Source organism: Corvus hawaiiensis, chromosome 6, assembly GCF_020740725.1.
Source record: "Corvus hawaiiensis isolate bCorHaw1 chromosome 6, bCorHaw1.pri.cur, whole genome shotgun sequence".
Classification (NCBI taxonomy): domain Eukaryota; kingdom Metazoa; phylum Chordata; class Aves; order Passeriformes; family Corvidae; genus Corvus; species Corvus hawaiiensis.
Genome location: NC_063218.1, coordinates 19769012 through 19796996, shown reverse-complemented (window position 1 = coordinate 19796996; position 27985 = coordinate 19769012).

Genomic DNA, 27985 nt, shown 5'->3' with positions numbered 1-27985 from the left:
GGGGTTTCCCTGCCCCTGCTCAGCCTCGTTCCCATTGGTTGGTTTGTGTTCCCTGCGTGGGCAGAAGGACCCTTGGTCCCGTGACTAGAACAGTTCCTCAGCAGAGCTCCGGCCATGCGGCTGGAGAAATAAACATCTCTGAAACAGCTATCAAGAATCTGTTCATATATATTTCTTTCCCATGGGCCTCCTTGTTTGATACATCGTGTTACAGAATCCCCACTGTAACAATCCCCAGGTGCGTGTTAGACAAACTGTCATTGATAAAGCTGATGTATTTGTTTTCAGAATTCCTTTCTGATCTTTTATGAATTGAAACATGCTGAATTAATTCTCCCATGTTATAAAAACATTACAGAAAGAGAAAAGATGAATTACTTAATAACAAGGCTGGATGATCAATTCTTTATTTTTCAACTCATTTTCCAAATAGAAGCTTCTATCTACAAATTAATTCCTCTACAGTTTTTATTAGTCTTTAGAATATTTTTTTGGGACATAAAACGTGTATTTTGTATTTTCCATTAAAAATTGCTAGTAGTTTTTTACAATAAAAATTGCCTACATTTTATATTTGGATTGGTTTTATCTTTTTCTGTCCTGAAGCAGTGAGAAGAAATCACAAAGTAGTCTCCTTTGCATGGAACAGGGAATAACTTATCACCTGTTTCAGAAGCTGAAGAATCCTGAAATACTTCTGCAAAAGGACAGATACAAACATTTACATTTGTGTTCAAGATTAAGTTTAGCCTATTTAGACATACAGCTCTGATTTATGACGGAAGTAGCTTACAACGGGAGGTGTTTTTGGACAATAGATCACATTTCAGTGAAATAGAAATAAATAACACAAGAGTTTTAAAATTGGGGTTTTTTGGGTTTGGGGGTTTTCATCCTCAGTGTTTCATACCTGGAAGGCCTGCTGATTAGCATTTCCTTTCAGAACAGATTCTGAATAATTTTTTTCTGATTGTCCAGATATTCTTACTGTTTCTTGGTGGACTTTCATGGAATTTCTGTCGGAATTCCTTATAGATAGATAATTTCATTGAGATACCACTTTAAGTTTTATTGCATTCACCCTTGTAGGTAAACTGGTCTGGACACACAGCTCAGATTAATAAATGGCACACAATGACACACTGGAAAATGGTTTGGGTCAGTGGATCAGCACTTGCAGTCTTGCTTTGTCTTTTCATTGCCCTCCTTTAAATATATGATTGGATTAATGTTTTTCATTTACTTAAAGGCAAAGCTAGGAATATTCCATCAATATTTTGTCTCACATATATTTAGAAGACTTTGCTAATTAATTTGATTATTTTGTGTCAACATTTTTGATCTCATGGTGTAGTATGTGCCCCTGGGCTATTTGAAAGAGCAGTCTCCCTTTCCCCTAGACTTACAGCTCATCAAATCTGATGTGTCACTTACTACAGGTCAAATTTGCAAAGCCTGCACCTGTACACAATGATTATGCTTGGTGAATTAATCACATCTGCATTAGTTTTTGCTAATGAGTTGCCAAATAACTGTATACATTTTGTGGCCATGCAAGTCCTTGATGTAGAGCTGTACATTTGCTTACTGAAATTGAAGCATAGCACGAGAACATGTACGTACCTGTATTTCCTTTTTTTTTTTAATGTGACATTAAAATACGCATAGAACATGAGTGATGTTTTTATAATCCACTTATAGGCACTATTTAATATTACTGGTTGAATTAATTTTTTAAAAAGGCTTATGCTTTAAGAGATTTAAAAGGAGGGAGAAATACTGGAAAGATAAACCCAGATATGGCTTTTCCTAGTCTCCTTTTTATTGTAAAGAGAGAACGTATTCATTATTGGTATAACTTTGTAGCAGGCTACAGAAATCATCTGAGGAGTTAACACTAACTCAACCACTTGCTTGCAACTTAGCTTTCACAGTGGGGGTTTTTATCTGAGGAATAAACACTAACTCAAGCACATGCTTGCAACTTAGCTTTCACAGTGGGGGTTTTTATTTCCCACTTCAAACGAAATAAATGGCTACTGGAATGCCACAAGCCCCACATCCACCTGTGACTGAACAAACACCATCATGGTTCACCAGTGGGCTGGTAAACTAACTCTGGGCAGTGATGACTCTGACTCATCACCAGCCAAAGTGAAATTTGAGCCAGGTGACCTAAAGTCTCCATGTTTGTCAGTTTTCCAATTCATCATATTAGAAATCTAGGTGTGGTTTTATGGATTTATTGGAAATAATGCTGACATTCCTTACCTACACAATAGGATGCAGTGTACATACAACTCATTCAAGAGCTAAAGCTATCAGAAAAAATTACTGAGGTTTTTCTTGCTTTGTTTCTTACTCTATTCTCAGTAAATTATACCATGGTGGATACATGGTGTAAAACATATCAAAGGCACTGTTGCACACTTTATCCAAAGAGTAGGCAGAGCATAGTTTCCTTGCTAAGGTTAATATTATAATGTTGCATTGTAAGTGAAAACAATTGACTGTGCATAAGTGCATTAAGCAAATGCACTGTGGTGAACCGTTTATTACATTTAATCAAGTTTGAGGGAGATCTGGAATTCTTTCACATCTAAATCAGTGAATTACTGCTTTTTGCAGACAAATGGAAGAGAAAAAAGGAAAAAGAGGAAGGAAGCTGCACACTATATGATCAAAGATACCGACTTTAAAAACATCATATTTTTACCTTGACATCCACAAAGAGTTCAGTAAAGGTCCACAGAAGATGTAAGTTTCTTTCCTGTTTGTTTTCTAGTGTTCTTTCATCCTTATGAAATCTTTTTCCTTTCACTCTCAAGAAATTAATTTGCGGCAATTTTGAGTTTTCATTTTAGAAGTAGTATGAACAATGGAACTAATATTAAATTATGACTTTTCCCTGAGTACTTGGAGGTGTATCTTGTGCATCTTTATTGGACCCTGAGAGTCTCTCTTGTCTGTGTCCCCCCCAGAACTGCAAACCTAATCTGCATTATGTTTCACTTGCACTAAAATCCTATTTGGAAGCAAAAAACAAAAAGAGAAAGAAAAATATTGAGTGGAGATTTTTTGGTTTTATTTTTCCTAAGCTTTGAACTGGCAAACCTAAGGTATAGCCAAATCTTCAGCTGCAATTGTACTATGCCATTTTGTGTGGACAAAAGGGCACTTTATTACAGGACAAGACACTCCATTAGATCTCCATGCCTCTTCGTTTCTCTGGTTAGAGGTTCTAACATTCTTCACACAGAAACTGTGTTTTTTACATCCTTTAGTACTAGAATCTGCTATATGAATCTGAACTTGTGTAAGAATAGCACCTGGAGAAACAGGAGAAAGTGAATAAGGGTCTGAACTCTAGTCTACCTGCTGTTGAAACACCATCCCTAGGAGAGGCTTACCAAAGCAGATGTGTATCTCTACTCATTTAAATTGTTAAAGAAAAGAAGCATGATCAGAAGCACAAAAGGACAAAAAAATGTAGTCACACACACTGGTGTTATGGCACTATTTTATTAACATTAAACCAGATTCTAGGAAAATATTGATTCTTGGTATGTTTGTTTTGCTTGAACATCAAAGTGAATGAAGATCAAATACAGAAGACAATTTTAAAGGTCTGGAGCAAATGCATATAGCATGGTATGAGGATGGGAGTGTGAATGAGAAATCATCTTACTTGAGGGTATTTAGAATTGTGGTCAAATGTTCTTGATAAAATAGTAACCAGAATACTCTCTGTATATGACTTACAGGTCAGTAGAGGATGCTTTTCTGCTGTTACTGCTATCAGAAAAATGCTTATTTCAGTATTATTTCTAGAAGCTGTTTTATATCTGAGAGAAAAATGAAATCTCTTATTCTACTGTCTATACAATTCCTCTCTTTTCATAATTTATTTGTTCTCTGTTATTCTAACATTTTCCCTCATAGCTGTTACTCGTTCTGCAGTGTTCTCTATCGGGGATAAAATTAAAGGATACTTGATTTGGGCAGCACTGGAACTTAAATGTGAGCATTCTTGTAAAATGAAGACCCCTACATTTTATTTTCTTCAATAAATGAACAGAAACAGTCAGCTTTTATGTGTTTCAGTTATCCTAAAAATGAAGAAAAAGATGCAAAATCAATATCTCACCTCTGTTTATTTTTGTTTATGGGTTAATAGTGAAGTAGAAGGGGATAAGGTATAGATTTTAAGGCAGATGTTTTCAGATCAGCTGGACAAAGAGAGATGACAGAGGCAAGTTCAAGCTCAGAAAACAGGGGGATACCCCCTTCCCTCAATATGGAAAAATAATTCCTGACGAAAGAGAACTTTCACAGTGCATGTCCCATGGCAACTCACTGAAAGGATGTGCAAGTCTACTTGCTGAGGATTTTCAGCAAGGATTTGAAACTTTCTTTATGACCATTTTTACACTGTTGCCGAATTGTCAGGAGATATTTACAGCCAGGCTCCACTGACATAAACTGGATAGATTCAGCATAACACAGTGTTTTATTTTCTTTGGGCAATAGAAAGACTGGCAATAACAGTTTATTCTATGTAGATTATTTTTTGACTGTCCTGTACAAGTTAGCCTGTATGTTAGGTAAAATGCCTGATTAGTTTTCAATCTTATACATTCAAAATATATATGTAAAAGTAGGTTTATATATGAGAAAAAATGGATAGGATGTGGAAATATAATTTCAACTTGTTACATAATTAAACCTTTTAAAAATCATCTTGTGTTTTCAGTTTGAAGTATTTCAGATAGTTTTATAAACTGAAAAAAAACCATGTAGAGGGAAATTGAAAATGTAGATAATTTGAGTTTGAAATATTTGCATTTGTTTAATTTAAAAGGTCTTTAAAAATTATTGCAACTATAAGATTCTGACAGAGTAGCACCTTTCTTGTGAAAGATGCTTTACAGAACTCATTTTATCTTTTACCTTCTGTTATATCGTAAAAGTGTATACAGTAGTCAGGACTTAGATATTAAGTCCAAATAGCTTGAAACCAACCAGATGTCATCATACTAAAAATAAAATTCACAGGGAAAATAACATTATTTATTTATTTAAATTAAAATCTGACATTCCAATGAGCTTGGATTTGTTATGACCTTGCACTGCCTTTAATAGTCTCTGCTTTGCCTTCAAATTAGAGGCGTTAAACTCTTTGCTCTCCTGCATATGCTTAGAGCACAGACAGACACGTTCTGCTGATTTAGTTCAGGCAGGTTATGAAGATACTGACATCTAGACCAGTGCCAATATTCTGTGAGCTAAGATGCAGGAGTTGACTGTCTATAGATTCCCAGACCATTTCTACACAAACCCAAAGGTTTTAATATACATCATGGGTAAAGAGATCAACCTTTTAAATTTCACTGGGCATGTTTTGAATTGTTTTTTCTGCTAGCAGATGAGTTTAAAGTGATTGTAACTATGCACAAAATTAGTTTATGATCCTTTTAGGCTGATGTGGAAAACTTTTTAGCTCTATATTCTTTACACGTTGCATGCACAGACAGCATATAACTGGCAGGCCATGATGGATTCTAGAATTGTTGACCTACAGAGTCATTTATCCATAAATTCAGATTGTTTATCTGCTTCTTCAATATTGCTTCACTGTACTTGGGGTTATAAATCTGAAGAACTTTTTCATATAAGCACAGAAAACTCATTTCATAAATACAAGGACACTTTGGGGGAGGTGAATACAATAGATGTTATGTTAGAGAATAATTTAGAAATATTCTGACCAGACAGAAAGAGTGAGAATAAGACATTGAGCTGCAAAATTAGGAAAGAAGAAAACTGCAAAGAAGAAAATCATAAATATAATATATACTCAGTACTTTAGAGACAAGGAGACAGGAAGGAAGACCACATTTTTTTTGGTGGAGAAGATGGTAAAATTATATGTTCTTGTCACCTCAATCATCTGACACAGTACAGTATTTGTCTATCAAAAGTTTATGTATTTGAACAACATGTTCCTAAGGCAAGAAGCAGATATGCTAAGTGATAACACAGTGTAAGTCAGCCTCTGTTGGGTTTTATTTCATTTTTCTGTGAGATGGCTCTACATAATGCTTCATGAAGAAACGTAGTGCTCTTGTTGAACTAGAGATGTCAACTCAGTTCTGGAGTTCAGCTGGCCCACAGGCTGCCCAACTTTACCTTAAATGGGGCGCAGTTTTACTGTGGTTTTACTGTGATGGACTTTCCAGTCATGTAGTCTGGCACGACATTGAGTTCTAATTTCATTTTCACAGCATGTCATTTGCTGATCACTTGCACTACAGGTAACACGGACCTGATTTGCTTCCACCTGTTGTTCCTTGGAGGTGACTGAACCCATAACATGTAATTGCTCATGTTATCAATGTTATAGAATTAGTATGGACTTAAGGATGGGTTCATCTGAGGTGACTGAATATTTCTTTATAAGCCTGCTTCCAAACCGTTTACAGTTTCAGTGTATAACAAATTCTTAGACTGCAATAACCACAGCTGATGAGAGCAACCTCTACTAGTGTGACATGAACCCAAACTGAGATTTGGTTTTATAAAATGTGAAAAGCTAATCTTCTGCTTGTGACAGAACACAGAAATAGACCATTTGAGTATCTGATTACACATAACTTCTACTGCCTACCTTGTTGAGAAAAAGGAGTTGAGTTGAAGTTGAGAAAAAAAAAGGAACTATGCTTTTAGCAATGATTCAAGTTGCTAGGTGACAGCTTTAAAGCAAAACATTTGGCTAATTTTCTTCAGGAATTTTAATTCATTCTTTGTATCCTTGCCTCTCTTCTCCCACTCATTATTTTGTGACTTTTAATGTCCTTCATTAATACAAGAGTGAAATATTTGGAGGAGGGGACAATAAAAGCCACTCCACCATTTTTAGGAAATGTGGTGAATATTTTTAGGAAAGCTGCTTGTTTATGAGCTTGTTTTATCCTCCTCTGTGCAGTTCAAATTGCTTTTAATTTTTGAATCTTATGTATTCTAATTAGTAATTGATTTCAGTCTTGTAATATCCTGGCTGATGTGATCATCATGCATACACTAAATAAATTTTACACAGCAGTCTCCCATAGTAGGTGGCAATTCCTCTAGCTAACATAACATTCTATGCCTTTTGTAGTCATCTACTGAAATGATTTGTAGATGTATTGAGTTCATTTTAGTAATCATTTGCCACAGAATTAAAAGAAATGCATTTTAACAGGAATGTTCATCATCAAGGGCTAAATATGCAGTGTCTGGATTGATACTAAAATGCAGAAGCCAGATGCTTTGCTATAAGAAAGAGTACATCTCATTATAGATTATGTAGTGGCATGCCTCATTTATGAGGTCTGATTATGCATCTCCACTTGTTAGAAGGTGACTATAGAATAAGAACTGAAGTAGAACTTGATTGCACAAAAGTGCTAGGAGGAATATCAAAATGTCTCCTCTTTATCCAGCACTCAGAAATAGAGTTGAAGAGGATACTTAGGAAATGCCTTTTATCTCCAGAGACTGTCACATTTTATAGAAACAGATCATTTCTGATCCCCCTGTGAATGCAGAACCCTTTTTCTGGCAACACTGTGTACCAGAATGCTTCATACATGTGAACCACAGGAGGTTTTGAAAGATGGAAGATAGTACTGAATATGATAGTAACCCTGGCCACCTAAGCTAACCCTCCAAGCCCCCAGCTATCACTGCCTTACAGGTGGAGATATTGAATCCTGTCCTATTCAGCCACTAGCTAAAAGTTTAGTCCTTATGTCTCGTAAGACATAAGAGCCAGTGTCATTCCAGCACTTGCGTTTAACGACATACAAGGACATTAATTTTCCAGTGATTCAGATTTAGTATAATTGCAATGACTGCTTAGAGTACGCATGATTTTCCCTGGCTATAATCAGGCTATGTGGCATATGTATAGTGTCTAGTTTTGTTTGTAAAATCCAAAGAAGCAAGTGAAAAGGACAGCATTTTGTAATAATTTTTCAATATTGTCTTTACTGATTGCCTTGAGAAAGAAATATTGTGTTCAATGACTGCAGAGAGAAGATCAAATAGTGAGTAGCAAAGACACTCTGCATGCAATGATCACTATGCTAAACTTTTCAGGATATCTTTAATAGTTAAACATGTGTTAGACCTTGTTAAAGCCCAGACATTCCAAACAATTGAGGCTTCCGTTGGTTTTAATAAGAAATTTGTAACTAAATCCATAGGTTCACCACATGTGGAAAAACCTTTTGGTGCTAAAATACTCCATCCCAATTTTTTGTATCCCTTTGGGTCTGGAGGGGCTGGGAATGCAGTAAAGTTTAGTCATAAAGACAGCTTCTTTTAAAAAAATGAGGAAGAGCATGTAAAGAGGACTAATTTATTCTAAAAGTACATGAAACTGGCCTGTTACAGTAAGAAATGACTATACATGCATTGTAAGCTGCATATGTACACATAGATCAACAGTGTATACTATGTTCTGAGTTGATTTATTTTATCAGAATTCAAGACTGTCTTCATATAACAGAGCAGGACTTAGGGTCCTTATTAATAATGATGGTAATATATTTTGTAATATGAAAACCACTCTAGTTACTCACTAAAAATCAACAGCAAAGAAACCTCAAAACAGCAAAGTGATTGTACTAGTTTGAAAACAAACCAGTGGGAGGCACCAAGTCAGAATAACAATTTAATGGAAATTAAAGAAAAGGAAAAAAAGTAAAAGAAAACACTGTCAAACTGACAGAGTCAAGGTACAACCTGACACCCTGTTAGGCAGGGTGGTGGTAGCAGTCTGGTAGAATGGTGGCTGCAGTCCTCTGAAGCAGTGATCCTGTAGTAAAACAGTCTGCTCTTCCTCAGGAAGTCCAGTGGTGGCTGTGTAGCTCCTGTCCTCTGGAAATCCCGTGGGAAGGGTTGTCTCTGGTGGTCAGAGTCCCAGATTATATCCACGATGGGATGCTTGGTTCCTCCCTCTGGGTGGAGCATCTCACAATGGGGTAATGAGTCATGAGGCAAAGTGTTGATTAGACTCGTTAACAGCAGATAGTCCGGAGGGAGTTATCTCTGAGTCATGCGGCAGGACAATGATGGGCAATTAACAGAAAGATAGTCTGGGGGGAGGAGGCAAGGAAACACTGCCCCACCTGGTTTCAACAGCTCCTGAGGATGGTAATAGAATACACTGCAACCCAGGACAGTGATTTTATACTAATCACAACTGTCTGGATTTGAATCAAGGGATCTTCTTCAGGACTGTTTTTTTTTCTAATATTTTATATTGGAGATCTGGTGGGTTAGGATGGAAGAGTTTGTTTACCAGAAATAGGATGACGTAAAATTAAAGACAGTTCCACTAATAGATGTTACACAAAACCTTCCAGAATCTCTGGCTGTTAATCTGTATCTTTTCAGTTTTGTTCTGGCAGTGCTACTAGTTTGATCAAGGCTCAAGTGTATGACTGGGATTCCCACCCCCACCACTTTAAACTTCAGCTTTATTCAGTGATTTAACATTTCTCTGTCTTAGAGTTCCAAGGTAAGCGTAATTTATTCCTTTGTCTCTTGGAAGCATTTGAGGTTTAATTTAGTCATGTATATATTATAAAATATTTAGAAGTGTTATGTAAATGTGAAGCACTGTAATGATCACTAATCTATTGCTGTTGTTAGTCTACTTATCTTGCCAAGTTTAAGAATGACTTCAAAAATCATGCTTTTAGTAATATTCTTACAAGGGAAGTTTTGTTCAAATTTCTTGACATGAACAATTTATGCAGTGTGACTATTCAGGTGCTAAGGGTAAGTAATTAACTTATTGGTCCTGTATCAGAAGAGTCCTATATGAATATGGAATTCTGTAACTGGGATGGGAAGGAATAATAGAGTAATATCATTAATTGGGCCAAAAGTAGTTGTAAAAACTGTAACGATATAATTATATGAATTAATAAATTTAATGTATATAATTTAATGATTATTCTATCAGTCATACAATTCTAACACAGTAGGATTTCATCATTAGCTAAACAGAATTAGTAAAAATTTCCATTCATATTCTACCTGATATTTACAGTTATTGTGGTAAGAAAATCCATACATGACTCGGCTTTCCCAAAGACTGGATCCCAAATGAAAATTCTCTGAGAAGAACATTTTGCTTTGAATAATTAAAGCATGCATCATGACTTAAATTACAGTGCTGGTGACTAAATTAAATCAAGCTTCTCCCATGTTACAATGTTTCTAAAGATAATCACTATCCTCTCCTAAAGTAGTTTGTCAATTTGAACAGCGATTTGACAAAGAAACTTGCACCTGGACTGCTGTCGTGTCCTCTAAGATTTGAGATGTTTGCTATTTATGAGAACTGGGATACTGCAGGTAGCCATCAGCAAAACTGATGCCTTGCTGTATAGACAAGGTGTTTTAGTGCCCTTTTATTGAATTAGTTGGGTTGAGGCATTTTCCAAGTAAAATAGAACCCATTAGGAATTAAGGTATTGCAATTTTGCCTGTTATAGGTAGTATGTGTTACATAACTTCAGATTATGAACAAAAGCAGGTCATGATTCTTGATTATGAACTATAGTTTTTAACTGACAAAAAAACCCCAAAACAACAAACCCTGAAGTTGTTTTGTTAGTAAAAAGAGATTGCTTGTGCTGTTATGGAGGTATAACTTGAAGAAAATTGTTCATTAAGAATATGTTCTCAGAGAGCAAGAACTGAAAGGAACTTAAAGCCTTAAATCAGTCTGTAAACTTAATCATCTACATGATGTGACATTAGAAAGTATAAGTTTTTTGCAACATAAACAGCAGCACCTCATGAAAATGGGGAAAATTGTAGCATACTCCGAGTCATCTCACAGTGCCTATGGAAAGTGATAGAGTTTCAAAGGAGTGCTTTAGGCTTAAAGGTCTGCAGAGTACCATGTAATGAGCAGGATGTTCACCAGGAAGATTTGATATCCATCTTCTCACCCATTCTCTGCACCATTTAAGTAACAGTTTAAAGAAAAGTTTTGCAATTAAACACAAATCTAAGTACTGGTCTGATGCAATACACTTAGGTCACTTTCAACCCCTATAGGCAGAGCTGTTTGTATAAAAGCCTTCTTTTGTCCTTTCTTAATCACTTTTGAATGAATCCAGTGAGAGTTCAACTACATATTTAAAATATAACACTCTTATCAGGATAGCACAAGACCTTATATTTTTGATGCCCAATGTTTTATCACAATGAGATAACACGCACTCCAGAGAGGTGAGAAGTGAGCATGAAGTTACTCCCTCAGGGGAATAAACTGATACTGTACCAAAACCTGAGGGCAGGATGTCATCCTTGACATAGTATGTGATGGCAGAATATCCATGAGTTTTCTGAACTCAGTCCTCCCTGGCCTCTTTTCTGAGAACAGAGGGAAGGACAACTGTTGGCAGAATCCATCCTAAATTTGCAAGTAGTGAGAAGTAACAACCCTATATAATAAAATTTCCTTATGTGTTTTTCTACTGAGACTCAAAATAAATGTCTTCCAATTACCTTTAAGACTTCTGCATACATTACAAACTTAAGTTATCCACTTTCTTTGTGAAATAGAGAAGTATTAATATTCTTAGATTACTACTGTTCTATAAGAAACATAAAAATGTCATGGCAGATACAAAAAGAGAATCTAAAAAGGAAAAGCAGAATCTTCCTGTCCTGTCTGTATGACCTTTTTCCCTGCCCTTAACTTGTACAGAAATTAAATACATTTCAAACCACATGGCTACTGAGCTAAGAATCTAGGTATAGATTATATCATAAATGCTTGTTTGTGATGGTTATTTATGATTAGTGCTATTGCAGGCTAAGCTGATATTTTCTCTACACAGTGGCAACAGGGCCTTAGTCAACAATGATGAACATGAACATGCTGCATATCAGCATGTCGTGGAAGAGTGTAATGGCAAGAGGTCTAAAAATAAAGCAGAATTAGGGGTTTTCACAGATTAAAGGAAGGAATCCAGATTCCTACAAGGAATCCCTGTTACTAAAGTAGTGTATTCCGTGCAATTTGGTGATCTTTTATGCCTCTTTGTGTTATTAATTATGAAATAAAGCCAGGGAGAAAATATTAATTAATTTTAGGAGATTTCATTAAATGACTAATCTGTGCTGTATTCACAGTGAAATGATGGTGATTTTTTCTGATAACTCTGAAACCCACCAAATCTGTTGCACAGGCTCTTCAGTACTTAGACATTTGTAGCAGAATCACAGAGTAGCTGAGATGGGAAGAGGCCTGTGGAGATCATCCAGTCCAACCCTCTGCTCAAAGCAGGATCAGACTGCTCAGAATCATGTCCTGTGAGGTTGTGAGTATCTCCAAAAATGGTGGCTTCACTTTTTTTGGGCTTCTTATTCTAGTGGTCAAATATCTTTCCACCCAGAGGAATAAGTGTGTGTGGAGATCCTATCACTGCTCTTTGTACCTGCCTATTCTTTTTCTTTTCACTTGCCTCTTTCTTTTGGTTTTGTTTGTGTGAGTTGAGTTTGTTGCGTTTTTTTTTTTAATTGTTTTGGGGTTTTAAATTTTTTTTTTCATCGCAGAAGTTAGTGTACAGCTACAAATCCCTGCAAATAAAGCTTAGTATCAAGATATTTTGTGCAATTCCTTCTCTTTCTCTGATATCCTACCATATTAGAATTTATTCTAGGACTAAGTGCAGTGCTGGAAGTCCAGAGTTTGAGTTGTATTTGCAGGTGTGCCACTGAATTACTGAATAATAAGAAAGAAGTAAATTTTCCCTCTGCTACTTCATCAGGAATTGATAAGAATGGCTAGTTAAAATCTCCAGGAAAGTATTATGTGGAAAGCCACACATGATCACAGTGAAAGCTTCTGACCTATATTATATTATTTTATGATTTTTACTACTTTGGAAAAGTGCTTTAGGATCTCTGTATTTTACTAAGTGAGTCATATTGTTTGTAATAGAAAATGTGATACTGAAATTCAGCAATATCACCAAGTGTCATTATCTGATGTGCTCATAGTTCTGCTAATTCTGTATTCCTTGGAACTGTTTGCAATAATGACTTGTCCAGATTTTTGACTGGTATCACATGATCAGACAGATGGAAAAAAAAAAGACTCCCAGAAAGGACTGATGTGCTATTTTGAAGGATGACTGGTGTGCATGCTTGCTGCTCAAGGTACTGTGATGTTGGTGATTGGAGAATGCCTGCTGAGCTGCACTGTACCAAGGAATTTCCGGATCTTAACCTGGTCAAAATCAAGCAGACATTTAGAAGAATTTTAAGAGATCATGACTGTAAGCATGACAGGAGCAGCTAGCAGTCACCCCCTCTATTCCATTGTTTGAGTGTGATTAACCTTCCACTAAGGAATAGTTAACTAACAAAGTTGCAGGAACAGCTTTCTCTCCTTTTAGCTCACAAGGCGAAGAGATAGTGTACACTCTTGTTCTTTACAGTCAGATACAGGTGTGGAAGAGTTTGCTTGTCTGATTAAAGACTGTAGATTACAAAACTGCTGATCAGTGTGGAGTAGCAAACTAAAATCCCATCACCACTTCCAATTTCCAGAATACAGAAAGTGATTTTTAAAACCTGTGAAGGGCACAATGTTTTATTTGCAATTGTGTACATTAATTAAATAATTGTATTTGCAAATGGCTGACTGTCATTAACAAATTCAATTACCCTATCAGCATATATAATCATTGTAATTATGCACTCAAATGGAGTACATGCTCACTAAATTGTTTAAATCTTATATCTGGCTAGGCCAAAGATATATTTAAGGTAGTACTTTCCTGTAATTCTTACTACACATCTCATCTTCTACATTGTATTAATTGCTTAGGACCAAGCTTCGTTCTTCACCTCACAAGACAGTGAGAAAATTCTCCCACCAGCCCTTCTTCTAATTTCTTCAAAAATTTTTTTGCTCAATACTTAATTTTTTTTCTTTTTGATTCTTATAAAAATATGAATGTTATCACTGGCCTGGCACCCCAGCATAACATGCTACTTCCTTTTGATTTGGGCTATCAAGATGAACAGTGGAAGGTTTTCCTAAACTCAAACTATGGTTGGTGTGATGCAAATATATAAAAATTGCATATTTGCTTTTTTTTCTCCTATTGTATAAAGCTGGTGGTTTAGCTTCACTGTCCCTTATGTCTGCATCAAACATTTTCCATCTTTATAACAATAACTATTTCCCAGTGCAGAGCCAAAGAATTTCTTCCCATTCTTTTGAGTTCATTTATCTTTCAAATCTTGCAGAGAGTGATAGGTATTCTGAATATATTAGAAATAAACACTGAACATATCTATGAATCTGAATTTATATTAATGGAGAAATTAATGCTAGAATTTAATCCCTCAGGCAAAAATTATTTCTGAACAGTTCCTAACAGTGTATGAGGTTAGGGGTGGAGGAGCAGGGTGTTCAATCCTGGTGTCTATAAAACCAAAAATCAGCCTTTGATTTACCTGGAATGCAATGCTTTCTATGAAATATCTTAGTTCTTATTTTATACACAATAATGAAGATTCAATATGTAGTCTTCAATGTATCCAGGAAAAAACATTGTTTTCTCTTTACCCAAAATAGATCTTTCTGGTGAAGAGTTTCATTGTGCAAAAAAGCAGAACTTTTGGCCTCAATCTTGTTCCCATGAATGCAGAAAATCTTTTCAATATTCTGGATTCAAGCCAGAAGTAGTTTGAATTTCTTATAAGAAACCTGTGTGGAGTGTGGAAAGTGAGTTCAGTGCAGAAGGTACATTTATAGCATGGATTGCTGTGATGCACACATTGCTTAGACAACTTAAGAATTCTGTATTTCTTGACATTTTGTAGTTAATAAAGCCAAGATGTAGAGATATATTAATATTGCAGTTAAAATTATGTAACTAAAATGGGACCAAATAATTGTATGGCTAAATGAGCACTGTGGTCATCTGAATAATTTTGAAGCTGGCTGTGAGTCCCTAGCTCTCTGTTGTATGAGGATTTTTTTCTGTCAACTATAGACGGAATATATCTCAGATATTGAATGGAGCAGATGTCTGTAAGTTATCTCTGATTTTTGAACCATGTGTAATACTATGAGTAAATGTTCCTATTAAATCAATCACAAGTTAATTAAAAACATTTATTACTGAGCTTTGAAAAGTACTTCACTGAACATAAGGACAGAAAAAAAGTAAATTTTATTAAAAGCTGCATGAAGAACAGAAAGGAACTGGTGTTTCTAAGATTGAAGAACTCTCCTGAACATTTTGGGGAACTGAATCTGTGATTATAGACTAGATCCTGATGGTCTTGTTCATTACGTCTAGTTCAAAAGGAAGCTTGGTAACTAACTATATAAGTACTTAAGAAAATACAGTACTTTTTTCTGTAATTTAACTCAAGCGCTGGCTTTACCCATGTCATGCTCCCATTGTATCCACAAGACACCACAGATATGGCTTTGAGGAAGCCATATCTGCAGATGAAAAGACTGTCAGGAGACACACAATAGAGCTGAAAGAAAAGGTCTGTCTCACAGATCATCCTCCAAATAGTGTCTATTTTAGGCTAGCATTAGAAGGGAAACAGGATAGACTTAGAAAAATTTTCATTGGCCTACAGTGACAATAAAGTCAGCTACCAGTAGAATGTAAAGGAAATGAAATCTTTATCTTTTGTAGTAACAAAAGAAAGTGACACAAGAGAATTTAAGTATGGAAAACCAGAACACTTTGAACAATCTTTAAGGAGAGATGTTTTGGTCAAGATTCTCTATCTCCTTGTATAACTGAGTAACTGTTTTAAATCAAATGTCCCATTCATATTCAAATTATGAAAGACTCAAATTATGAAATTTCATATTATGAAAGATACTCTTTCTTCAATCCATATTTATTTGCTCTTGACTTTCAGATATCTCACAGGAAAATACAAGCAAGTTATGCCAGCACAGAAAGTTCTTGGGTTCATATTTGCAATTTGATCAAACAAAACACGTTAGCATGACTTGAGTTTGAAGAATGGAAAAACCACAAGATAAAAAAATAATTAAATAAATGTCATGTAAAACTTTTGCACAGCTGAGAAAAACGTATTTATATAGTGAGATGGATAGTTCAGTTGTAATCAAGTTAGGACAACCACCAATGATTCCATGCAATGATCAGCAAATGTGGAGGTTTTTTGTAATTTAGGATGGTTCAGAGAGAATAAAATCTATTTCACTAAATCCTGAGATTCATGAGACTGATATGAGATACACTCTTGCAAAGATATTCCATGGCTATGGTTCAAATATTAACAATGAATCTGAAAAAATAGTGGTGTCAAAATGTGATGAATTCAGTCATGAGAATCTAGTGAGCACAAAGCTCAGTTTCCAGAGTCTTCCAATGATCATATAAATATGGGCAGAATAAATGGACTTATTAAAGTCAAATACCTGAATTTTGGTGTGTTAGAGACAGAAGTCAGCACAGAATATGTCCAAGACAAACTAAATGTTCTTGCTTTATTTCTATAATGGGTTAGCCATAACAATTTTAAATCCTAAGTTATTGTATAAAATTGTATAAATTTACATTTTAGTGCTGGTGCATTTGACAGAGAAGGAAATATGTGGAGCTGCACCAGTTCTCCCACAAGCTGTCTGTAACAGTTTCTAACTCAGTGGTGTTGAGGAGCCAATTTTAAGACTTTTGGCTCTGTGCAAGTCAGGCTGTTGTTTTGTCGCTGGCTCTGGGTTGAACACCAAAATCTCCTAAAGAAAAAGGGAAAGAAGATTAGTGAAAGCTGTTATCAGCAATGAATGAGGAATCTTCAAGATATACTGGCAGTTTATCTGAATTTTTATGATGCTGTTGTTACTATTAATATCAGTTTTAACACCGGTATTAATATTGGTATAGATGCAACTGTAAGATCATGGAAGCAAGTGAAAATCACTCTGTCCATACTAGTTTTTGACTTAAGCTATCAAGATTTGCGTTGTTAAGTCTGAAGAGATGATGGTTCAATTTCTGGCATTCCCCTTGCTTGTTTTATTTAAAGTCCTGAAGAGATGATGGTTCCACTTCTGGCATTCCCCCTGATTATTTGATTTACAGTCTAATTGCATCTGATGTCTGTGGTGTGTGGCTTTACTGCATAAGGACCAATAGCTACAGGGACAAGTTCAGTGCTATTAACACAGGAGTGTGGCTTCAAGGGAAGAATAAACAGCAGGAACAGATGAAGTGATAAGCAGCCAACTGCTAAGACCACTTTCTTGGAATAGTTTTAGCCATAAAAAAAAAAGAGTGCAGTGAATAAAAACAGTAAAGTAATAGAAGTACTTCCCACTAGAATGAACTTCAAAGATTTCTGTGACAAGAAATTGACTTTCTTCTTTCAAAAAGGATACCAAATACATTGCATCAAGAATAAGATCCTCTCCACAGCAATAGTACACATTGCTTTGATAGATTCTGGGGAGCAATGCTTTGAAGAATCTGGAGTTCAAAAGTTAAAAAAAATTCTCCCATACTGTGATGTATAGAATTTTTATGACATTTAATAAGCTTTGCTTTGAGATACATTGCTTTTCTTATCAACTATTTTTTTTTCTGTAGAAAATATAACAATAATGGAAATAAAAAAGAAAAAAAAAAGTAAAATTGGAAGCAGCATGCTTACCTCTGGAATTCTTGGCTGAAAAGTAGAACTTTGCTCTTGGGCTTGGACTGTCAACTTACTGATCAAAGATTTTACAGTTTATACAGGGCAAATTGTTTCAGCTTTCCAAGCCTTAAGATTTCATCAGCAGTGAAGGATCTGGAGTGTGTGTCCTGTGAGGAGTGGCTGAGAGAGCTGAGGTTGCTTAACCTGGAGAAAAAGAGGATCGGGGGAATCTTATCACTCTCTAGAACCAACTGAAAGGAGGTTGTAGCCAGGTGCGGGTTGGCCTCTTCTCCCAGGCAACCACTGACAGGACAAGAGGAAATGTCCTTAAGCTGTACCAGGGAAGGTTCATGCTGGCCATTAGGAAGAAGTTCTTCATGGAAAGGGTGAGTAGGTATCGGAACAGGCTGCCCAAGGAGGTGGTGGTGTACCTTCCCTGGGGGTATTTAAGGAAAGACTGGATGTGGCACTTAGTGCTACGGCCTAGTTGAAGTGGTAGTGTTTGGTCATAGGTTGGACTCAAGGATCTCAGAGGTCTGTTCCAGCGTAATTGCTTCTGTGATTTCTTTGTAAAGCCAGCAATATTTAGTCTGAAATGTACTTCTCGCAGTATTTCCCAAACCTCCTTTTTTTAAGAGCTGCAATGCAGTAGTCTGCTGGGTTTGCTATATAATTTTAATAGGATTCAGTAAATATGATGCCAATTTATCAATAGTACTAGTATGTGGACATACTGGCTAAACCCAATTTGTCTTGCTTTTGACCTGTCCCATGGACAGGAACTATTTCTGAAAAGTGAAAAATAAAAATGCAATTTCCACATTATTTATTTTATATTCTTTGCAAAAGTAATATGATAATGAACATCACATTTTGGGAATTAGCAATGTAGAGGTCTATACAGGAAGAAATCTCAACAGGGACACATTGAAACATCTTGTTTTTGGCAGCAATATGGAAAGGACAGTATGAGGTAGAAACATCAGGGCTGGTCTTTACCACTCTATCACTTAGAGAACTCCACTACATCCTACCTTTTAATGCTGAGACCAGTTTGGGTAACCAAGAATGGTGTGTCAGGGGCAAAGAACAGCAAACTTACAATATCAGTCCTGTGATTATGAGGACATCATCCTGCCCTCCACCTTTTTTGAAACAAAACAGTCAAATAAAAAACCAGAAGTTATTTTGAAAATTTATTATAGACAGAGTAATACTACAGACTTTCCAAATGCCAGAAGCACATTCTATAGGGAAACAAGTTAGTGTCAACATAAGATTTATTTCCTTTGAGCACCCTCTTTTCCCTTGAGAAAATAAAACAATGTGATTGATATTGATTCAAAAGCATGTTCTTTTTGAATAACATTTTAAAGTTAGAGCTACAAAGGCATGTGTAATTAATTAGAAGAATAAAGTGAAATTTTGAATAGAAGACCTTCATGCAGCTGGGAAGAAACAGAAAAAGCATTTTTTCTTATAGAACAATGTGTTTTATAAAAGCCTTGGTTTCATGAACAGATCCTAGCAAGTGATTCACAGCATATAATTTATTTGACAAGTTAATTTTCTTTTCTTTCTCATTGGGAACCAAAACAAAGGCATTTTTGTTTTTGTTTTGGAAAAGGTAATTATTTATTCTTTATTATTATTTAATTTTTTTGACTGTACAAATTATTACAAGTTTTCAGGGAGTGCAAAAACTGTATTTTGTACTCTTCTATTTCTGCATTAAGTTATGATTGTATATTATAAATTACATCATATACTTTCTGTGCCCTGACTATTTTAAGAGATCTCTGAAATGTCTGTAATCCTTTGTTTTGAGCAACATCCCATGTTAATTTAATAATTTCCTTGCAACTCCTCCCATGTGCAAGTGTTTAACACTTGATGTGTGAGAATACAGTGTAAAACTTTATGTGTGGGGTTTAGGCCTTATGCAATGGAAATCAGTGAGTTTTTCCCGTTGATTTCAGTGGCAGTGGACCACTTTCCTGTGAGCATCTTGATGAGTGAAAACTTAAGTGCATGAATGTACATGGGTCATGAAGACAGACAGGCTGTGAAGAGAGTTGAACAAACACTTAACAGAAATTTTCTTAGGAGTCAGACTGATTAATTGCCTAGAGTGACCTGAAGTTTCAGTTGGTTAAGAGTTTTTGCTTAAGTCCTTCTTAAACTTGATGATTGCTATTCTATGCCATCACTGATTCATTTTGCTTCAGAAGTGGTGAAACTGTGAAACAGGAAAATCTCCTTCAGCATATGACCAGGGCAGTCCTGATTTCAGGGAATTTGTCAGTCTCATCACACAATACAGTTAAATATCTGGGTATGAGGGCACTTGGAAAGGAAGAAGCATCTTTGTTTTCACACAGAATGGTATCTGCCCAAATTTTATAATACCACTGGAAAGAGGCAATCCAACCATAAGGTTTTTTGGAAGGCCTTGCTCTTCCCATTTCAGTACAAGATACTGCTGCTGTTCATGCAACATTTATTTTTTTTTGGGCTTGGATAATAATCACGGGTAATGTCTTAGCCCAAAGTACTGTGCACTGGCTGGATAGATAGCAGAGAATTTGCTTCCAGGAAGATTTGACAAGTCCTAGCAGGAGACCTTTTTGTTATGTGTGATTTTAATATACATTTGAATCTTAGAAAAACATGAAATTCTGGATTATATTTTTGCAAAGACTTTAAAAAGAAAAAAAGGTACAAGAATAAATTCTACTAAATATTACTTATCTTTGTGCAGTATCTTCTTAAGTATTATTTTATCCTGCTAATTTCATTTGCAGAGATTTTAGTATAACTGTCTGATAACAGATGGTTTTGTGACATTTGATGAGATCTTCACTGACACATACCTGAAACACCAATGGTCAGAATTGAAGTGCCCTGGTGTCACACTGTGAAGAAACTTCCACTGCACCTCTCTGCCTTGTATCTAACAAACCATTGTTTTTCTGTGACTGTCATAGACATTTGAGTTGCTTAAAAAGTTTAAAAGTATCAAAAGTGTGACTTAATCATTATAAATTAATGGGACCATGTAAACCCCATAGTTCTACTTATGCCCCTTGAATGCGAGCAGAAAGTTTAACACACTTGGATTTATAAAATAATGTTTCTTGGTGACTTTTTCAGAGAGTGTCACTGAGAAAGACTGTGTGTGACTAACACAACATGGCCCAGGAGACTTAGTTTACTGTTATTTAAATACATTCTTTAGATAAACCAAAAGAGGCTGCTCTAACACCTGCTATGGACAAACGTTCATTTACTCTCCATTTTTCTAGAAAGGCACATATCTGCTGCATGATATAGGTCAGCTGGAGTTTCTCCAATTCATCTTCATTCTTGTCTTAGAGATGAAATTCTAAAAAGTCTTGCTGGAAAACATGAAGTTCTCCAACAGAGACCAATCTCAGAATCTGGAAGAGGAATATTTCCTTTTGTTTCCATTCCGTTTTATCTTTATGCCTCAGACTAATATCATGACCTGTAGTTTAAAGCACATTTTTTGTCAGATGTAGTCAAAATATGAGTCATAGACTGCATTTATTTACCTGAATAAATAATCAGGAAAGAGCATTTTCTCTAAATACCCTAAAGATGTCAAGAGGGATACCACTAAACCACAGAATTGAATAACAAGAAACTGAAGACAGAATTTTCCCAACTCTTTCAAAGAGAAAAAAAGATTTTAAAATTCTTTAATCATCCTTGGAAACTGTTTACTGGAGTCTTATGAAAAAATACTGATACATAATGAGCTTAGCTCGGTTGGTTAGAGCATGGTCCTAATAAAACCAGGGTTGTGGGTTAGATCCGTGTATGGGCCATTCACTTAGGAGCTGGACTCAATGATCCTTGTGAGTCCCTTCCAACTGAGAATATTCTGTAATCTGTGACATTTTTTTTCTAAGTAGCTCTTTGTAGAACTTCTCTCTCCTCAAAGTTACAAGTGCATTCGGAATAGGTTTTCAGAAGTTTTGCAGCTAATTTGATTAGTCTTTTCATTGTCAACAAAGATATCAGACTGAGAAATCAGTCCCTACTATCTCAAATATTATGGATACTCTCATCATGACACTTGAGTGCTAACAGATCCAGCTACAACATTACAAGAGGCTGTCCCTGTCTCTTCAACAGCAGAATCACCTCAGTCCAAGCATAACCTGAAACCCCCATCTTTTTTCCACGTAGATCCAAACCTCATTATTACTTTCATTGATAAGAAGCTCATCTTGTATAACTGTCTGCATGTGTAGTCAACTCTGAATGTTTTCCATTAGATTTGCAGTTCAAACTGCTGCTGCAATTCTTGTTCCCACTTCAGTAACAAAAACTGAATCTGTGTTTGAAATACAAATATGCTTAATCTAATCGTAAAGTACAAACTATTATTGTATCATCTCTCTTGATCATGCATATTAACAATTGTCTTCTTCAGTTTACCAGACCAGTGTTATAATCTCTTCCTGGTCTATTTTCAGACAGATAGCTTTTAATAGTAAGAAAGAAATTTCCAAATGTCCAGCAATGGCACCTTTTTTTGTTGTCATTTTTCTGCCACCAACAGAAGACTAAGGACCTACAGAAAAGAAACAAAAATACTGCAAATATTTTTCTTCAACCAAAATAATATCAAGATTCCTACTTCACTTCCTACTTTGCAGAAGTTGTATTTCCAGCTACTATTATTTGTATGTCTTTTAAGCATAAAAGATATTTATTATTGATTCTGCTATGGTATGTACAGTTATTGCATTCTTTAAAAGACTGATTATTTAAATTGACCTACGTAAGATGTTTACTACAGTTAAACTTTATTAACTTTTTTGGAACTTAACAAAGAAACATTTGGGTAGCTTTCAGTGGGTTCAAATTGTCCTGAAAATTTTTAAATCAAGTTACTTCAGGTTTAAGGAATTTTAATAAGAAATTTGCCTGCTAGCTACAACAGGGAATTGTAAGTCAACAGTATTCTTACATTTTGTTCTCAGTGACAAGTGCTCTGTTTCCAGCCTAACTTCACTTTCATGTCTCAGGTGTTGTTTCTATGTGAAATCAGTATAATAAAAACTTGCTATAGTCTTGAGTGTATCATGAGAATTAATGCTTGAAAAGGAGGTAGTCTCCATTGACTGATCAGTGTATGTTTATTCACAGCAAACACACAGCTAATGAAAGAGAAACACTGCTGAGCTGCTGAGGGGATGCTGTCCTGGAGCCAGAGAGAGAGTAGGAGTCTTGCCATTGGTGTCCACATGTGCAGCACATCAGACTCTGGCAGCAGGAATGTCCCTGTGACAGCTCAAAGGAAAATTCTGCATCTTTGCTGAATACCATGATGAAAAGCAGTGTAAACTTAAAGGCTTTTTTATGGTATTTCTTTTGCTTCAGATATGGAAAATGCCAAGTACAATCTATTTTGATCAAGCTGTCAAAAATTTATGCCATAGTATTTGACCATGAGATCTATATGCAGAAAATCTGAGGAGATGTATCTCTTCTTAAAATGCTGTTGGCAACTGTCTCATTTCAAATAACTGACAGGGTACTTCACAATCATTTGTTTTTATCTGCTTATAAATTTTATCTCTCTATATATGTTACTTCTTTTAGTTTTAGGTGCCAAAAGAACCAACTTGACTGATAGATGGAAGGTTTAAAATATATAGCTTGAACGCTTTTCATCAAAATTATTTGGTGTCTTTTCATGTGACTTTCTTCACAAGGAAAGCTTTAACCAAAAACAGGTCAAGCATCTCTATGTTCTAATTTGAAAGGCTGGTCACATTCCTTCTTTGTAAAGCTTTATTTTAGCACTCCCCTTCCTTCTTCCTTTCCAAAATTATTATGCCACACTGTTGAAGCACCTGCCATGTTGATTTCGTTTCAGTGTTGTGTGAAAACAGTTCTAGTTCTGTGAAATGATTCATACGTGCACACAGTTTTTCAAGCACAAAAGGTTTCCTAGAAACGAAAGGTTTTATATAACTGTAATCTCTCATTGCAACGAAATGTAATTCTATCAAGAAGAAAACAAATCTATCTTTCTTCCTGAAATTTTTCTCAGAGTTCACATTGCTGGCACAACTGTACTTAAAGATAAGCAACCCATAGGCTAAGCGCAAATTATTACCTGAAATCAAGTAATGAGAACCTTTCATAGCATATGCAGCAAATAAGTGTATGTCAAAAAAAATACCTGGGAAGTTTTTCAGTGCTAATAATTTTGTTAGTATTTGCATGAATACCTTAATATAAAACAAACAGCAACAAATTACAGCATCTGTTCCAAGGAAAGTGTGGTTTGGGATTTTTTGTGCAGTTTTTTGGTGGGTTTTTGTTTTTGTTTTGTTTCTTTTTCATCCTTCAGTATTATTCTGTCTGGAGAAAATTTATATTTTCTTTAAAGTGAACCTGAGTGTTCGTTGCAGGCATTAAAAAAAATATATATAACTACTGATTCTACTGACCTTGAACAAAACTGGTTTATACCTACCTCCTACCTAATCATTTAAGCAGGGCCCAGGTTTGGAGCACAATTCCTCTTCAAATCTAATCCTAAAAGTCCATGCTGCTATCTTGAAATCAGGCTGAGACGAGACATGTGTTTCCACCCAGTGAGCTTCTTATCTTCAAGTCTGTAATTTCATACGTCTGTATGTTCTGCTTTAAACAACATTCACATCATAGAGGAATTTATTTTAACAAAGCTTCTAACTCACGGTGGGGGACTGATTTGCTGTGTTGTAGGGCACAACAGTTTGTAACAGCAAGCCAAAACAAGGGATTGTTTTCTTGTCTAGGCATTTGTTTCTAAGACATCTTTAGTTTCATTGATTATCTCGTATTAGAGTTCTGAGGCAGGCTGTGAAGTGACAGACCTGGCAGAATAGAGCCAGAGGCACCAGGAATACCTTGAATAACTAGGGCCACTTCAAAGCTAGCATCATCCTACAAATAAACTTAATGAGATGATGTGCCTAAGGAGTCAGGGATTTTTAAATACTTGATTGACACTTCCTTGAAAGTAATTTATTTTATAGATCTCAACCAACTGCAAGTTTTCACTTTTTAGTTTCTCTTGCTCTAATTCTTCTCAGATTTAAGATTACTGAAAACCACCATTAGCACACATATATCCGAATGCAGGTTGCTGATTAAAAATAATTTTAATAAATCAAGACTTATACAGTACAGCTGTTTGACTTACAGCTGTTTTAAACATATTAAAGTAAAACAAAAAATTACTTTCAAGTAATAACATACACCAAAATTTTGAGAAACCCCAGTTTGCACAAGGAAGAACTTTAAGAAGCCTGAAAACCAAAAAGTGTTTTGATTATAGTTTCAGGGTAATACCTTTGTAAATACTTGTCTTAGTAAAGGACACCTTTTTTTGTAAGACGTAAGTGTCTATTCATCATAGAATTATTCAGTACCAACAGTTCCATTTTACATAGGATTTGCTCTATATGCAGAATAATTGAGGAGAATATGAGAAATAATTTTACCAGCTCTTGAAATGGGGTGGGCAGGAGAAGAATATTTTCTTCTTCCAGGAGGTCAGAAAGCACCCAGAGAATACACACAGGACAGTTCTTCTGTTTATTCCTGAATAATACTGAATTTACTGTAGGTAGACCTGCAGTAGTACAGTGTACATAGATTGTAGCTTTTGCCAGGCATCCATAAGAGTAGGATTTCTGAATGTCCAGTATCTGGGTAGGAGGTTCCCATCTGCAAATGTACATAGAGAAACCATAATTCACCTGAAAAAACAGGATAGGTCTGGGAAATGTGGATATTTGTTTTATGTCTGTGAGAGGCAAATTCACATACAAAGCATGGCTGAAATCAGAATGGTCAGCACAAACATAAACCATGACTGCCATGTTTCCAAATAAAAACATGTCAGTGCAAAGTTAAAACTGATCCTGTGTGGAAAGGTGACCATTAAAAAATAAAGATAAAGGAAAATGAAAATAATTCCTTAAAAAGCTCATTGGGAAGGGAAAAGAATATGTAACTGAGTGAGGTGCTGTGACTAAGAATACTGCCTGAAACACTGGAACAGCAGATAAAGATGCCTGAGGATTATGACCTACTAATGAATGAAACTGGAATATGATAACATGTTTTTACATCCTAAACCAATATTAACATTACACAGCTGAGAACCCTGGCATCCACACACAGCACTGGAATCAGACTTGCTAACTAGAGACAGGCTTACTTGCGGGACATGTGATTCAAGCCTACAAGAGGGATTGTAGAGAAACAGATCTAACTCCACTGAAATGTCTTTAAACAACAAATATGGCTGAAATGTGCAGAGAAATGCTCAGAGCAGTGCTCAGAGAAAGTGCACATAATTAAAATAAGAAAGTGCAGACAAAAGACACAACAGATTAAAAAAATAGAACACTTGCCAGTTGCAATTTATAATATACAACGTCTGGAAACCATGGGAAAGGTAAAATTAAGTGCACTTAGTTCACAGGAAATTTTATAAATTACATGGACAATATAATCAAATCCTACTTTCAAGATGGCAAATGAAAAAAGACCCACTTCAATATAGAAGGTCTTAGAACCCAGAGTTTTCTAACTAAGAAAAAGGGTATTAAACATAATTCTGAAAACTCTTATGAAGAAGAAAATAATTTTAGTAAAGCTGAATTCTTCAAAATACTGTGCTGTACAAGTGAGCTGCCAATCATGCAATGCCCTAATGCAGCTATTACATCAATAGTTAATTTATTTCCAGCTGGATGGTGAAGCCTGTTGCAATGCAATCCAGACACAAAGAGCAAAGCTTGCCTGGAGTAATCTGACCAGGTGCTGTGGATGTGAGACAAAGTTGTTCTGAGACCAGTGAGTGAAAAGCTACTGTTGATAAGAAATGTTTAAAAAGCAAAATACTATGATTAAGAGATCTTTTTAGGCAAAGCAGAGGTAAACCACAGAAACAGATGTTTCAGTATAGTGCTAAAACAGAATGTGAATAGCACAGTTTGTCCAGTTCAACCTTGTAACACAATATGTCGGGTATATTTCAAGGAGCTGAAAACGCAGAGGTTGAACCAGAACTAAAAGAATTCCATACATCTATTGGGAAGAGGAAGACAAGCAGTTTTAACATCCGTTTCATTGTTAGCCTCCTACTACTACGTCCTACTTTCCTCTGATGGCATACGCTTATAGTGAGGAATTTCACCTTCTTTCATTGGAAGACACAAGAGCTTATTGTTCTCTTGAGCTGCAAACTCATGGGAGGATCAAAGGCAGCCCCTCGGCAAGACCCAGGTGGGAAGAGAAGAATTCAGGCTTGTTTCTTCTTTTGTTCTTTTGGAATATTTTCTTCTGCTCCCAACAAAATTCCTCTGTGTGTGTTTGTAGCTGTGTATAGATAACATATCTATATGCTATTAAGACACAAAAAACTGAATTATGATAAAGATTTTAAAATGGCAGTTCTACTTCTTCCTCCAGATGACCAAAGTTACGCCTGTTAGATTCCATACATTCATTTTAAACACACAGCCAAAATATTTCAATCTCTTATGCTGGATAACAGTAAAGAGAAATACTGCAAAACTCTTTGATGTATCTCAGCAACTGTTATTAATTCTCTTTTCTAGGGGGTATCTATTTTCACAGTCATTTAGACACCTATCCACATACCTTTGGAAAACTTGTAGCTTTCAGAAATATACAATAAGGTGGAATTTATATTTGAGGAGGAAAGTTAAAGGACTTGATGTTCTTACACAGATTCTACTGAAACTGTTTAGTATCAGCTTTCCAACTTTCTGGTTTTGTTTCTTTCTGTACATTCCTATTGGCATACGTGCTATTCTGAGTGTGAGAATACACTTGCTTCATATATCTGTATCTCTTTTTTTCTAATTGAATGTTTGAATTCAGAACTGTGAAATTTTATTTGATTTCTCCTTTATTTTCATACTTCCATCTTGTTAAGCAGACTGTTGGGTAATATTTTTATCTTTGTTTTTCTGAGCTTTCATTTTGGTCTCTATTGTCAGAAAAATCTGTCTAATGTTAGTTTATTGTTGTTAATAAGCCATATGGTGTCTATAATGTAGCTCTAGCCAAATCAACAATAAAGAAGCAGGAGTAAAAAGTTACTTCATTCCAGAGTGCTTATGTGTAGGATGCTGCCAGGTCAACACTGGGTCTAGTTGAATTCACTATTCTCAATGAAGAATTAAAT